Below are 15,054 nucleotides of genomic sequence, written 5' to 3'. Positions count from 1 at the left end.
AAAATATATATATGCTGCATAATGTCTGGAGATTTACTGCAAACCTTAAAGCTCTTACCCAAAAGGGTATGTTGTGTGCTCTGTCCTTTTGTAGATTTACCTGCTGGAACATTAATATTTACTAGTGTATGCACATGCTACAGTATTCTTTGGTCTCTTTGAGCTGTTGGTAAACACACACGCACACACATATATATATATATATATATATATATATACATATATAAGAACAAGATCTTTCAGTTCTTAGAGTCCTCTACCTTATGGTTTGTCTCTGTGTTTCTTAGTTGCTGTCTCCACCGTGTCAAGTTCGCGTCTCTGTCGTACTTCCTGTTTTACTTTGAAGGTCCGTGTCTTATGTGAATGCGTCCTGCTTTCCTTGTCTCGTCAGTCCTGATTTCTCCCAGCTGTGCCCTCCTTCTGTGTCTCATTCCCCTCGTTACTTCCCAGTGTATTTAAACCCTGTGTTTCTCTGAGTCAGTGTCGCGTCGTCCCTCAGGCTGTGTGGAGCTCCCTGTGTGTTTAGTTTGTGAGTTTCCAGTTTAGTTTACTTTGTATGACTTTCTCCTGCCAGCAAATAAAGCTGAGTTCTTTGTGTTTAAACCTCGTGCCTGTGCCTGCATTTTGGGTCCAACTCCTGCCTGCCGCACAGCGATTCATGACACATAGTGGTGGTAAACCACTACGTCGATGTAGCGGTTCCCAATGACAGCAACATCAGGAAGAAGGAACACGAGAAGCTTGACAAATACCAAGGGTTCAGAGAAGAGCTCGAGACAATGTGGAGGGTGAAGGTAACAGTGGTCCCCGTGGTAATCGGAGCACTAGGTGCGGTGACTCTTAAGCTAGGCGAGTGGCTCCAGCAGATCACAGTAACAACATCGGAGATCTCTGTCCAGAAGAGCGCAGTCCTAGGAACAGCTAAGATACTGGGCAGGACCCTCAAGCTCCCAGGCCCCTGGTAGAGGACCCGAGCTTATATCTATCTATCTATCTATAATAACAAATATGGAACTGATTAGTCAAATACTCTACTATAAAGGTAGTATTGTGGACATAAACAAGATTTTGTAGATGTTAATTTTGTCATATTAAAATGGTATAATGTTGCAATAAGGAATTACCGGCGTACAAACAGTAAAAAGAGGTCATTTCAGTCTGTGGAGTTTGCAATTCAACAAGATGACATCATAACATCTGATATAGATAAGGACATTAAGGGGGTTACATGGAGCTGTGTAATAGGAGATGTTGACAGACCGAGAACGAATACACAGACACACAGAGGTTTTGTGTGTTATATTAAGATTTAAATGTTAACATTTTACTTACTAACTTATACTCATGAAAAAATATGTCTCATACTCATTCCTTCTTCTGGTCTGAAGGTGAGGAGCAGGGGTTACTGAATGGGCTTCAGGTGATTTTAGGTGACCTGGAGGAAGTTACCTCAGGCTGTAAATGTTTTCCCTGTTGATAAATTTTAGTAATTTTATTTTTCCATTTGCTCTTTATTACTTGCACATTGGGAAACTAATTTTGCTTTGTGTATTTGAGTGCTTTACTGTGCAACCACTGTTGATTAAGTAATAATAGAGTAATAATGCCCTTATTAAACAAATAAATGTTTAAATGCATTAAATAAATAAAATAAACACAGTTAAAGTGACTGACACAGAATACAGAATGTACCGGGATTACGATATGCTACGAAAACTTTGGTGGCACTATACACTGTTGAGGTTGTGAGGGTGACAATATAATAAAGGAGTCTTATTACAAGGTGGGGGCTGGGCGTGGTATGTGCGTGCATGCAAGTGCGTGTGTGTAATAGAGATCCAACAGGTGGGTAATTGTCCTGACGAGACAGAAAGTCCCATTAGCCCTCTGTCAAAAAGAAAAGTAGCTCCCTCCACGCTGGTCGCTGATATAGATCTGTGTGTGTGTGTGTGTGTGTTAGAGTTAGCAAGCAAGTGAGCAAGTGAAAGAGAGGCAGACAGAGAGAAAGAAGAAAAGAGAGCAAGGTAATATTAAAGTGAGTAAGGCAGGGAGGCGACTTTAAAGTCCAAAGTGAGAGAAAGTGGAAGACATAAAGGGCAGAGAGGGAGGGAGGGAGGGAGGCAAAGTCAGAATGAACAAACAGGACATGAAAGACAGATGTTTGATCATCTCAAACTAGATCACATTACTGTAGCTCCTAATGGACGATGTCTATCACACACACTCACAAAGCACACACGCCCGCCAGTGTCTCTTTAAATAAATATGGATACAAGGACACACACAAAGTGATATAATGTGCAAGTTTTTCTAATGGTAATAAATGCGACCCACTGTACGCACCCACACGCGTATACATTTCCACAGCAGCATCTTACGGGTTGTTCCCTAATGGAAGCCGATCCTCTCAGACATACATCTCTCTGCCTCTCTAACACGCATGCTGGATACATACACGCACCATCACACCATCACCGAGCCTATTTTTCTTTTCTCTAATGGAGCCGGACCCCTGAGAATGACAACCAGCCCGCTACGCATCAGTGGCCATTCCCCACAAGGCAATGCGTCAGGGCCGCGGGGCCGCCCGCCCGCCCACTCCCTCCGCCTTTCACCCCACATCCGTCAAACGCAGGTACACACTGCTCCGTGTTTCTCCGCTGTTCCTCTTTATCTCTCTTTCCTATATATGTATCCTTTGTGTCCGTCTTCCTCTCAGTCCCTTTCTGCAGGGAATAAAGTCACTTTTTTTAAAGACATTGTTAAAGCCATCCAGCCAGGTAAGAAAGTACATTTTCTACCAGAGGACATTTTTTTACCATCTCAACCTGATTTTAACAGAAGTCATTCTCCTCTGTGGGGATTTCTGTTAACCTATGAATTAAATGACTTGTATATTGGCAAGAAAACCGTTTATTTGTGTTCTGTCACTGACATTTGTCTCGTTTTTAAATCACCATATATCATCACATAAACAAAGTTACATCCCCGCGCTCTAGGCTCCGAACAGAGTGCACTCTCTCCTCCGAAACCATTTCATTTTCACACTCTGAGCACACTGGATGGAATCTTCAGGTCATAAATTATTATGAATCATCTATGGTGGCCCACAGGGGAAAGTGACTGCCTTCAGGAGAAAAGGGCAGAATGTAAAAAAGGATGTGCCGGCATTTCTGCTCCTCCTGTTTTCACCCTCCAAAGGCAACGTGTGAAATTCCAAGTGTGGGCTTTTTCTCAAGCCTTGTTAACCCCTTGACCCCGATTGAATTTGGTACCAATTTAGGAGCCGAACGATAAAGAACAATTAACAGCTTGATGATATCTGAACAGGGCCAAATTAAAGTCTTGAGACTTTATATGGGAAGCTAAAGAAAACATTGGGGATATGAAACAAAAACGTGGTTCTAAGAGAAAACAAGCTAAACATAAAAAGCATACTATATAAGACAAAGTATCAGGAACAACCAGAAAACGTATTATGAAACCTAATGCGATAAAAACTTTAAAATTAGAAGATACCTTTTAAAGAAACCTTGCAGGCAGTGGTGCTGTGATGCAATAAGCCGGATTAGTGCGTCTGCTTTTCCTGACCTTACTAAGCGGTTATCGGCCATGCAGTAAACGAATAAATACATCACAAAACCTTCTGTCCTCATATGAAATTCAAAAATATTTCACTGACTTGTATACAGTAAAAGGAGCACTGGTTTTGGCTGGTGATCTGTAAATCTGCAGGCTGATACATCCTTACTTACTGCTTCACGTGCTAGATCAGGATTTTTGCAGTGCAAACGCTGAATACACAAACACCTTGTTTGTCACTGCTCTCTAAAGTAACTCACCTTTTAATTGTGTGATTGGCTCCCTTAGACGTTAGTGGTGCAGTGTGGTTAGCATCTCCCTCGCAAACACTAGTCACTAGGGAAAAATCTGTATTCACAGACAAGTGGTTACTGGAAGCTGCAGCCAGTCACTAGGTGAGGTTGTAAAGAATGTGCTATCACCTTGGTTGGTAGCAGGTTCCCGTGGTCAGCCATAGTATAGTAGACACAGACTTGTTTGAAAACACAGCCAATGACTCGCTGAGAGGTAGTGAAACTATGAGTGGTGCAGTTCAAAGTGGAAATGGAGACCATTCGGCTTCTAAATAAAAGCTGTGCTTTGTGAAACACTGATTGCAGTATTAAGAAAGTAAGGCACAGCTTTTACTTTGAAGGTGAAGACTGCACAGATGACTGAAGCCTTACTGATAGGACAACTTTCTGGTTGGAAAAGGAAGGAAAATTGGCTCCCTGTGTTTCGTGCAACCCAGTGCATTGCCATTTACTGTAAAAAGACATGCTGGGCAACAAAGCTACTGGTGAATTCTAACTTGTTATTTGAACAGTGCAGTTCTGTTGTTTACTTCATAATTGTCATGACCATATATATAATAACTGTCCCGTTAAAAACCTTCCAGAGCTGCAACTCAAAATAATGTAAAATAAGCATATTTGCACTGCACAAGACACTTACAAATGTGAATTGCACAACACTGGACATTATATTCCTCATTTCCAGTTAATACTTGTACAGCTGCTGTTATTGTGTATATATATATTTATATTTCTTCATACATTCTTATATATTTCTATACTGTGTATTGTGTATTTTGTTGTACAGTTATTTTATTTTCAACTTTAATTTATATATTTTATCTTATTCTTTCCCAGTTAAATTTACCCTTCATTCTAATTTGTGTTGTACAGTTGTCTCATTTTTAACTTAATTTTTATATTTTATTTTATTCCTTTCTAGTTAAATTTACCCTTTTTAATTTTCATATTTATTTCCTATCTTATTCATAGCCTTTTCTTCTTTTTTTTTCTTCTTCTTTCTTTAGGTCACGAGCAGCTGTCTAAGCATTTCACTGCATATCGTACTGTGTATGACTGTGTATGTGACAAATAAAATTTGAATTTGAATTTGAAAATAATGCACAGCACTAACAGGAAGTGACAAAAAAAGCCCAGAGTCTCATAAATAAAGTGTCAAAATGTGCTATATTTTATCACTTTACAGCTTTACCTGCAGCACAAAACCTCCACTTACAAAGCCCCTTGAGATTCTTTAAGGGCTGTTTTGAGCCTGAACATGCTTTAAGAGGAAGGCAAAGTGATAAGAACCTCACAAATACTTACACAGCAGCACACATTCAGCCTTTTCAGCTAAATCTACACAATGTAACCAAGTTGCTTTTGGACTTTTTGGATTTTTAAAAATACGAAGAGTCAAATTTAATCCTTTCAGGCACACCTTGCCTTTTTTTTAATTATCTGTACTTTTTTCCAAGCTCATTTTCTGCTCATCTTCCTCTTTTATCACCTTCTTTACTTTCTCTCACTGTCTCCAAAATCCCTTTCAGCTATTTCCCCAAGTATTCCTCCTGCCCCCCTGCCCCCACAGGTTGCCACATTTTTTTTTTCTTTCCTCGCCTCGCTGTCTCTCATAGTCATTTCCACTTGTCAGGCTAAAGGGAGCAGACAAATGGATGGACAGATGAATACCCAGATCTGCAGAGGGGCAAAAAGAATGATGGAGTGATGAAATAAAGGAGTGACAGTGCGTGACATCGTTCAGCTGAGCCCAGTTCAGGGGCTGGGAGGGAGGGAGTGTATGCGGCGCTGTAGTCAGAGAGGAAGGAAAATACAGGCAATAAAGAGAAAAATGAGACTGACGTACTGGAGAAGGATGGATCGTAAAGCCCATATATACTGTATGATACTTACTAGTGACAGGTAATAATTCATGAGACATTCTAAGGTAAATTTATGGCTTTTTATATTGTTTTTTGTGGTTGCCACTACATAAAACACAATTGTGATTCATCCATTTGTCATGAAAGCTCTCATATGCTCTTCTTTAAACACCCACTAAGCTGGAGTGGCCCAATGTGTGAAAAATTTTCTCTGACTCAGGAAAAAAAACAATTTAACAACAATTTAAAACTGAAATATATTATAAAAAGAACTACACAGCTGATCATTCATTAAGCCCCTTACCCTTATTTACTGCTTCCACACCTGTCAGGCTTTCAGCGTTTGCGCAGCACATGTGCACTTTAGAGTGAAAATGGTGGCAGTGGCCCCTGGCCATTAAACAAAGGTAGATAAAAGCATGACAATTTCAAGCTGGCACCTACGAATGCTGGTGGCTAAACTGAAAACTGTTACTGGCAGATTTGACCAGCTGATAACTGCAGCCTGCAGCAAAATCACTGCAGATTCACTCTGTGGCCGTTTTATCCGTTTCAGTGAATCAAGCATCAGGTTAAGAGTTTACTCAAGTTGTGTTTATTTTAGTTCATGGTGCCCAGAGCAACTGGTTTTCATCTCTTTCAAGTGTCTTTTCTAATGAATCTTGTAATTTTAGGTTTACATTCAGCTTAACCAGACACCGCCACAAAAGTGAGCAGATTTACTGCCTAAATCTGTGTAGGCCACATGTGAAGATCAGCTCACAACACTGGCAGATTAGGTTATTTCCATGCCAGCCTGTGTGAGATGATGACTCAGCCTACACCCACATTTGTACCCAAACCTCATGAAGAGCATATTTAAGCTGCTTTAACCAGCCTACATTTGATGCATCTCTGCAAGCTGCGTTGCAACCCACCTCCGCACAGCTCCTCCTTTTTATGATGTCCCCGACTTAATTAAAGCATCTCTATTGACACCAATACCCGATCTGTTATGCAACAGCCATCTTGCTGCTACTCTTACCAAATACAAATCACTGCTATGAGCTTTCTACTATAGCAGCCATGACTCATTTGTGATTGACAGTCATGTTAGCGTGCTTATGTAAATGCAATCAAAAAAGCCATACTGAGTACTGCATTTACTACATGCTGTTAATCCCCAATTCTTTTGCTTTCCTTTTTCCAAGGCCTTAAGAGGGCTATTTAATGTGATTTTTATCTTCTACTGTACGTCAGTAGCTGCTCATTGACGTACAGTAGGCATTTAATAAAGAAATGAAACTTTTATTCTGTTAAGAGAAAGTCCAAAAATTGATTAAAAAAAAAAAAAAAAGGTAAATGGAATTAAAACTGTATTACAGTCAAACTTCCAAGGACACAGGATACAATTCAATCTGAGGTACTGACTAGAAGCTTCTTTTCAGTTCCATTCACAATATGCTGCTTCTAACATTAGAATTTATGTGTGGATTAAAATTACCCTGTGCCGAGACCAGAAATCCCTTATGCTATGGTAATCCCATAATTACTGGATTTAGAAACAGAGGTAGCTTTAAAACCGCAGCTTTCTAGATAAATATGACTGTACTTCCTTTTTCTGATATAAGAACGAATGCAATGCGTGCTAGTCTCGTGGGAGGTGGTCCACATCTGACACAACATGATCAAAACCTTGAAAAAAGAAATGCATTCATAATTTACCCTGAAATTTCCTAATAATAACACCCAGGAGTACAGTATTCACTGGGATTACAGGTGGCAGACTGACACCAAAATGCACATAATCACAATAAATAACAACCTTCGGGGGATTATAACGGCCTGAAAGCTTCTTGTTTCTCGCTTTCTCATTCTCTCTCCCGAAAAATGCACATAAACAAGAACAAAAGACGAGATGAAACAAGGTAACTGCACATGCGAGACTACAGTGCAGTCAGCACAGTGACATGATTTCTGTCTTGTTTTGCATCGGATATACTGCTTACGCTCACCAAATGTCTAATTAGCCAATGCATGCAACTTAATGCATTTTTACATAAAGACGTGGAGAACAAAGGCAATTTAAACCATTTTGAATGTGGCATGGTTGTTGTTTCTACACAGGCTGGTCTGAGCATCTGAGAAACCACTGATCTACTGGGATTTTCCCCTACAACAATTTCTAGTGTTTACAGAGAATAGTCAGAACAAGAGAAAATATCCAGTGAGTGCCAGTTGTCTGGGTGAAAATCATAGGATGATAAGAAGGCAACACTCACTCAAAAAAACCACCAAGTCGTGCAGAAGAGCATCTCTGAATGCACAACATGCTGAACCTGGAAGCGAACGGTCTCCAGCAGCAGAAGACCACACTGGTTGCCACTCCTCCAAGAAACTGGTGTTGACTGACATTTATTTTTTGCAACAAAACTAATGCATTCTTCTCGATTCTACTATATGGATCCGAAACATGGACGGTGCTCAACAAACTCGAAGTTTTCCAGATGCGTTGCCTTTGGCAGATATTACAAGTATCACTTTGAGACAGCCTTTGAAATGAGGACATCTGACGGAGACGCGACAACCAAACGCCAATCGAGGAGAAAATTCGAAAACGCCGATTGCGATGGTTTGGTCTTGTGTGTCGAATGGACGCGAGCCGACTACCACATCGACTCCTCTGGCATAAATGACCCACCCAGTGGAGAATCCAACGAATGGCACCGAAGAAAACATGGCTGAAACAAGTCGAAGATGACATCAGAGATCGCAGAATAAATCTTGACGAGGTCAGGACAATCGCCAACGATCGCAATGCATGGAAACGAGTTGGGAAGGACATTTGACACCATTGACACCCATAGCAGCGTATGGGCTTAGGAGTTGATCCAGGCCTAACGCTAGCTAGGGATTAAAGAAGAAGAACTGTTGACAAAAGATGTTTGGTGAATGAACTGAATCAGCGCTGGTTTGCGGGTTTCAATCAGGAGACCTCTCTCGTGTGTTACATTTTGTTTCAAATCATTTTTACACGACTTTTCTTGCTGTTTTTTTTAAATGTTTAGGAACCAATAATTACTTTGGTTTGGGAAAAATGTGTGTTTTGTCCTGCTGCAAAGACTGTTCGAAGGCTAAACTGATCAAGTCTGGAAAATATTGCTGTCAAGTTCACTTAAGATTAAGCTGAAGATATTCACCTTACATTCAGAGCTTCTATTCAAATCTAATATGCTGCAGTTAAGAGACTAAATCAGTGAGAGATAATATACCCAAACATACTGCACTCTGCAGCGTAATGCTAAATAGTTTGCACTTGTCACAGGTGTCACAGTTAGTCAAGAGTGGAGGAAAAAAAAGAACACATGCACGCACAAACACACACACACAGTGAATCACTGTTCATTAAAATTCATGTGCAGTGACAAAGTTTTAAACAGTGCCACAGTTTATTGATACAGCTGGAGGTAGCTGGTGTAAACCACACAGCCTGCAAGGGGTTTGATTTTTGCTACGACTCAATGTCTAAAAGAAACCGTAGATATAAACTCAGAGCTTATTTTTTGACGGCGTTTTACTTGATTGTCAAGATAATATAAATCTATACGGCCTAAAGTAACCATGTAGCTCCAGCCACCCAAGCGTGTAGCGTTTTCCCAGTTTAAATCGAGTTTAAAAGACAAGTCTGGCAATATAGTGTCCTTTCTGTTTTTGTTTATCTTCTGCACCACACTGACACGGTTCATACCTGCAGTATTGTTTATCTCACAGTTCAAATCCTATTCATCTCAACAAACCTTTTAAATTAATCTATAATGAAAAGAGCTTTTAGACCTCTGTGAGTATCTCTGCTTTGATAACAGTCATGCCACAGAGGCTAAAAGAATTAGTCTCCAGCAAACAACAAGTCCTGAAGCTAAACAATCATATTGGCCATTTGCTTCTATAATTGGAAATTATCTGTGTAAGCCTACAGGAAATGACACATATGCAGGAGTGTTTACACACATAGATTCAAACTGTAGTTACTTGGTTGAATTCTAACTAGTCACAAGTGTTAATAAATGCTTTTAGTTACTTTACGATTTTCTTTTATTTTCGTGTTGTTTGCTAAAATACGGAGCCCCGCAGGGGTCATGGGAGAAAAAAAAAATTAAGACGGACTTTTGCGAGATCTCGCAAAACAAACTCGGGATCTCGCAAAACTTTTGCGAGATCTCGCAAACGTTTTAGCCGCATTCTTCGGACGCTGGCTCGAAGCCGACCGGGCGGTCGAGGCACGATGTGCCGGGAAAGCGGTGTTCCTCCCGGCTGTAGTAGGTCTCGACCTCCCATTAGCTCGAAGCTAACGGGAGGTCGAGACCTCCCGTTAGCTTCGAGCTAATGGGAAGAATGCGGCTAAAACTTTTGCGAGATCCCGAGTTTGTTTTGCGAGATCTCGCAAAAGTTTTGCGAGATCCCGAGTTTGTTTTGCGAGATCTCGCAAAAGTTTTGCGAGATCTCGAGTTAGTTTTGCGAGATCTTGCAAAAGTCCGTCTTAATTTTTTTTTCTCCCATGTCCCCTGCGGGGCTCCGTACTAAAAAGCTTCTGTGCTCATCAATATATTTGTATCAAGTGAAGATTTTACAGATTAGCATCTGCACTACGAGCTAACACGTGCAGGAGTAAGTATGACAAACAGGCCGAGGATTGTTAGTTTAGACGTTTTCATAGGACTTCCTGACAAAATAAATATAAAAAAACACAGGAAAATACAAATTATTGAAAAAAAGATAAATAAATTAACATTTTTAATTGTGCAGCACTTAATAGGAAAGCTAGATTACTCACCGGGTCTGTTAGAAGAAAAGGCACACAGTAAATATTTCAAGAGTACGAATGATTTTTTTCTTAATTCAAAAGGAAAAGGTGAAAATTTAAATTTAAATCAAAGGACAACGCAGGTATTCGGTCTGTTCAAAGAGTAACTTCACATCCGCCTCTGTGTGATTATCTGAGAATCCATCTGTTTAGGTGCCAGACACTAGTATGTATGACATTAGTGCAGAAAAATGAGTCCGGTAAAATAGACAGGTCCAAGTGTGAAATGAGAAGATAAGCTGCCGTAGTAGCACATTCTTCCCGGCGTGCAGAGATGAGCCGATAAAAGCTCAAAGAAATGGATGGATGGGAGGAGGTGTGAATGGACACATGGGCGGATGGATGGATGCACAGGAAATGAAACTTATAATCTGAGTGAAGACGTCTCCAGGTCTGACACAAGCAGATATATAATCTAGTGTGCCAGGTGGAGATGGATGAACGGAGACGGAGAGGGTGAGACTGCAGACAATATAAAGGAAGACATGACTGCGTCCCTGAAGCAAAGATTTTTTAAAATGAAAAAGTGTGTACTTGTGCCAAGGAGTACAAGAAACAGAGTGCAGCTGTGTGTGTGCGGAGGGGAGTGTAGATGCTTTTTACTCCAGGTGTACTCCATGCGTATTAGTCTGAGCCTGTGTCTGCATGTACAGCCATCCAGGTTAAACTGACAGCTGGAGACTGATGAAAAGAAGATGGTGTTGGAAGTCTGACGTAAGGAAACGAGGGGAGGGGAGAAGGATGTGAAAGACGTGACACGAGAGAGTCAAGACGAGGAGAAAAATATATTCTTTTCAATCTTTTTCTCTGTTTTCCTTCCTCATGCACTTACGCACTATGACTTTTTCTTTTCTCTCAGCAAAGCCGATAAAAGGAACTAAGTAAACAAACCAGAAGGCGTTTGGTTGCATTGAAGCGGTTTTAAATATCACACGAGTGTCAAAGACGGACTATCGATTTCTCACAAACGCATCCACACCAATGTATTCTTTCAGTTGCTGCTCAGTCAATGACCAAAAAAAAAATCACATTCAATATAACTACAAAAACATGTGCAGAAGCAGATCTATTTTATTAACTATTGACACATACCATCTTCTGAATGGACCCTTTCATTCACTGCATGCTTCAAACTAAATCTATCACTCCCACTGCCATCTTGTCACTAAAACGTTGATTTTAGTGTAATTTTCCAAACTAAAAAAAGACCAAAAAACCCACATAAATACTATGTCACAGGGCCTCTAGCCTCTGTGGGTTTGCTTCTTTTATATAGCATTTTCATTTTTCATATATAAACAAACAAACCCAGAAAAAGAAAACAGGAATCAACAAAAACAAATAGAAAAGAGATTTTCCCAATTTCCAGCCTGGCAAACTGAATTTTGAAAATACACACAAGCGAAAAAAGTTTTTCATTGATTCTGAAAACAAAACAAAGAACATACTGCATTGTCCACAAACAAAAAAAGAGCCCTTCTGATTGACTCTCTGCCAGACACAAAGTTTTCACGAGGTTCAAAAGGTCCCCAAAACTTTTAAATATTCTTTTTCGTTTTCTAGTTGAAGATTTGACACCACGTACCCAATCCGACATCACACATTTACTCTGTCAACATCAGGACTTTATCTTAATCAAAAGCAAAATAGAATAAATTGTTTCCATTTGGTTAAATCGAGGCGCTTAAAGGTTACGCTCTTTCATACAATAAACAAACATAAAAAGAAAAACTTCTCCCATTTGCAACAATCTTCTCCAACTCTTTCGCGGTCACCATGGTTACGCATCCTCGGTGGTGATAGTTATGAGCATCACACCAGCTGAGCACTTGTTCCATCTATCTCAGACTCTGAGGAGCTCCTGCTGAACTCTATCAAACTCACCTGCTCATTAAAAATATCCTCACCTGCTGTGTGTCTGTGATAAATTAGGAGCAATAGAGGATTGTTGAACTGCAGTACTCTCCCAAAATCCCGAGCCACGCTTCATTATCTTCAACAAGAAGTTTTTGGTAGTGTTTGCTATCATTCGTGTGGGTCATTCTTTCTGTGTGTAAACATGATAGAGTGGAGTCGTGTTAACAATCCCTTAAATTTGGCTTACACCATCCAAACCCACCATGGTCAACTCAGTGATTTATTGGTCAAAAACTGACAAAAAGTCTGATATAGAGCTATAGATGAATGTTTCTTACTGCCATTCTTTGTATTTATATCATATAGGCATATAAATTATTAAATATTTGAGGATTTTAAATGTCACGCAATCTCCTGTCTGGATGAGGTGACCCCAAATCCAGTGATGCTGTAATAGATGTAGGCTGCTGGGGGATTCCCATGATGCATGGAGCATTTCTTCTTCAGTCACCTTTCTCACTCACTGTGAGTTTATACACCTCTCTGCACTGAATCATACTTGTTGTTAATCTCTGGCTCTCTTCCTAGAAGCTTGTGTTTCTTTATGTTTTGCCTTTCAGGAGTGAGAGCTTCTGGTAATTTTGTCTAAACAGTCTTTGGACAAAGGCTGCTTTTTTAATCAAAGATATACACGAATAAACAACTTGGCAAAGAATCACTATTAAAATGTATCTTTAGGCACTTTAGCCACTTTTTAATTAGTACCTACTCGACTCGATCGCCATGGTTCACTATGGTTTTCAGGGTTTTCCATTAGATCATAGTACCTGGTACCAGGTAAAGGTGCTAAAATAGTACCAGCTCAGCCGGGGTTCCAAGGGATCCGAGCAGGTACTAAAACGTGATGTAGTCACACTGCATGCCACCGATTGGCTGGTCAGTGGCAACACTTGATGAGTCATGAGAGTGCGTCGTTCACGAAAATCAAAACCGCCATTTTGGAAATGAGTACAAAAACACAACGCTGAGGTCGCCAAGTCTGACCACAGACCAAGCGGCAGGTATATATTCACCTTCATATGTACCCCATACAAATTACATCACGGTACGCTCAGCTGCGTTGCTATGACGACGACCACGATACTCGATTGTAAACGAAAACCAGTCGTGGCATGTCAACCCGAGTAGGCACTAATGGAAAAGGGGCTTTTGCTTCGAGCAGTCTGTTTGTTCCCATTTCTTTAGCTGAACATACTAAAAATTGTCACAAAATAGCGTAAAATAGTATTTCTGCACAAATAAATTCCTAAAGAGTTGTGCAGTGTATCCTTCAAACATTTAAGATAATAAAAACAAGTCTCATTCTGAAGGATGGGGAGATGCCACTCTGCCACACTGGTACACTACCTATCTCACGTAGGCTGCACTACTATTAACTACCACCAGGTGGTTTCTATAAATGAGTAGTTTCCCCAGACCAGGGGTGGGTAACTCCAGGCCTCGAGGGCCGATGTCCTGCAGGTTTTAGACGTGTCCTTGATCCAACACAGCTGATTCAAATGGCTAAATTATCTCCTAACATGTCCTGAAGTTTTCCAGAGGCCTGGTAATGAACTAATCATTTGATTCAGGTGCGTTGACCCAGAGTGAGATCTAAACCCTGCAGGACACCAGCACTCGAGGCCTGGCGTTGCTTACCCCCACCCCAGACAGTGCTCAAAACACTAAGCGAAATACAACTTTCTTAAGAAAATACTGAAAAAGCTACCACAAACTTGGAACATGAGACAGAATTTATTGAAAATTTCAATATTTTACCAAAAAATAAATAAATAAATGAAAGAATTCTGTTCAAAATCTATTTATTTCCAGTGAGCTTGGTGAAGCACAATCTCCACAGGCGTTCATTAAGATCCAGTAAATCTCCTACTGCTAACTTTTTTACTAAATCAATGATGATCAATCGAGACGTTCAGCTCTCTGTGAGATTCTCAGCTTTGATCACAGTTGCACACGACACAATATGTAGGCAGAATCAATAAATAAGAACAAACCCTGTTTTTCTTCCTGTTCATTTCAAACGTAGTCAACATTAAAACTATTTGTCCACTGTGCAGATCGATATTTCTGCAGTATTTATGAGATTAGTCAGATTGTTGAAGGCTCAGCGGTAGGCCCACTGCAGCTGCAGTGACGTAAAAGCTGGTGATGCTGGTGTCATTGCATCAGCTAGCTTCATTTTTCAAGGGAATACTTTAGAACCATATAATGACCATCTGGATCAAAGAGGGATTTGACAAAGAAAAGAAGAAAGAATTTTCCTTGGAGCACAAACTGATATTTCATTCAAAAACACTGAAATTCATCTCAGTAAAGAACAAAGAAGTCACAGAGATTAAAACACATAATGATCTTTGTCTTTCTATCGCCGTTCCCTTACACAAACAGCCGTTCCTTCCGCCCCCTCCTTCCCTTCACTCCACACTTTTAAGAGAAACATATTTACTCTAAAAGAATATCCCATTATTACTTCCCCCATTGTTTGTTTTGGTATAATGATGCACTTTTATGTCTTTAATGACTAAGTCTCACAGTTCCTTGCTGCGTTTAACTCATTTAA

At 40.2% G+C, this 15,054-nt stretch overlaps 1 protein-coding gene and 1 long non-coding RNA gene across 5 annotated transcripts in view; both read right to left on the bottom strand.

The window, feature by feature from the left end:
- The window catches only part of pvrl2l (PVR cell adhesion molecule related 2 like), a 381,196-nt gene that overhangs the window by 76,955 nt on the left and 289,187 nt on the right, over positions 1-15,054 (bottom strand). The window lies entirely within an intron of this gene.
- The window catches only part of LOC146492779 (uncharacterized), a 100,000-nt gene that overhangs the window by 52,632 nt on the left and 32,314 nt on the right, over positions 1-15,054 (bottom strand). Inside the window, exon 3 of the long non-coding RNA XR_014871995.1 lies at positions 1-15,054. This exon is cut by the window's left edge and continues 21,627 nt beyond it; it is cut by the window's right edge and continues 19,067 nt beyond it. This is a non-coding gene — a long non-coding RNA (uncharacterized LOC146492779).

Source organism: Neolamprologus multifasciatus, chromosome 22 (assembly GCF_963576455.1).
Source record: "Neolamprologus multifasciatus chromosome 22, fNeoMul1.2, whole genome shotgun sequence".
NCBI classification, from domain to species: domain Eukaryota; kingdom Metazoa; phylum Chordata; class Actinopteri; order Cichliformes; family Cichlidae; genus Neolamprologus; species Neolamprologus multifasciatus.
The sequence above is the reverse complement of the archived record's forward strand: the minus strand, read 5'-3'. Positions and strand labels throughout refer to the sequence as shown.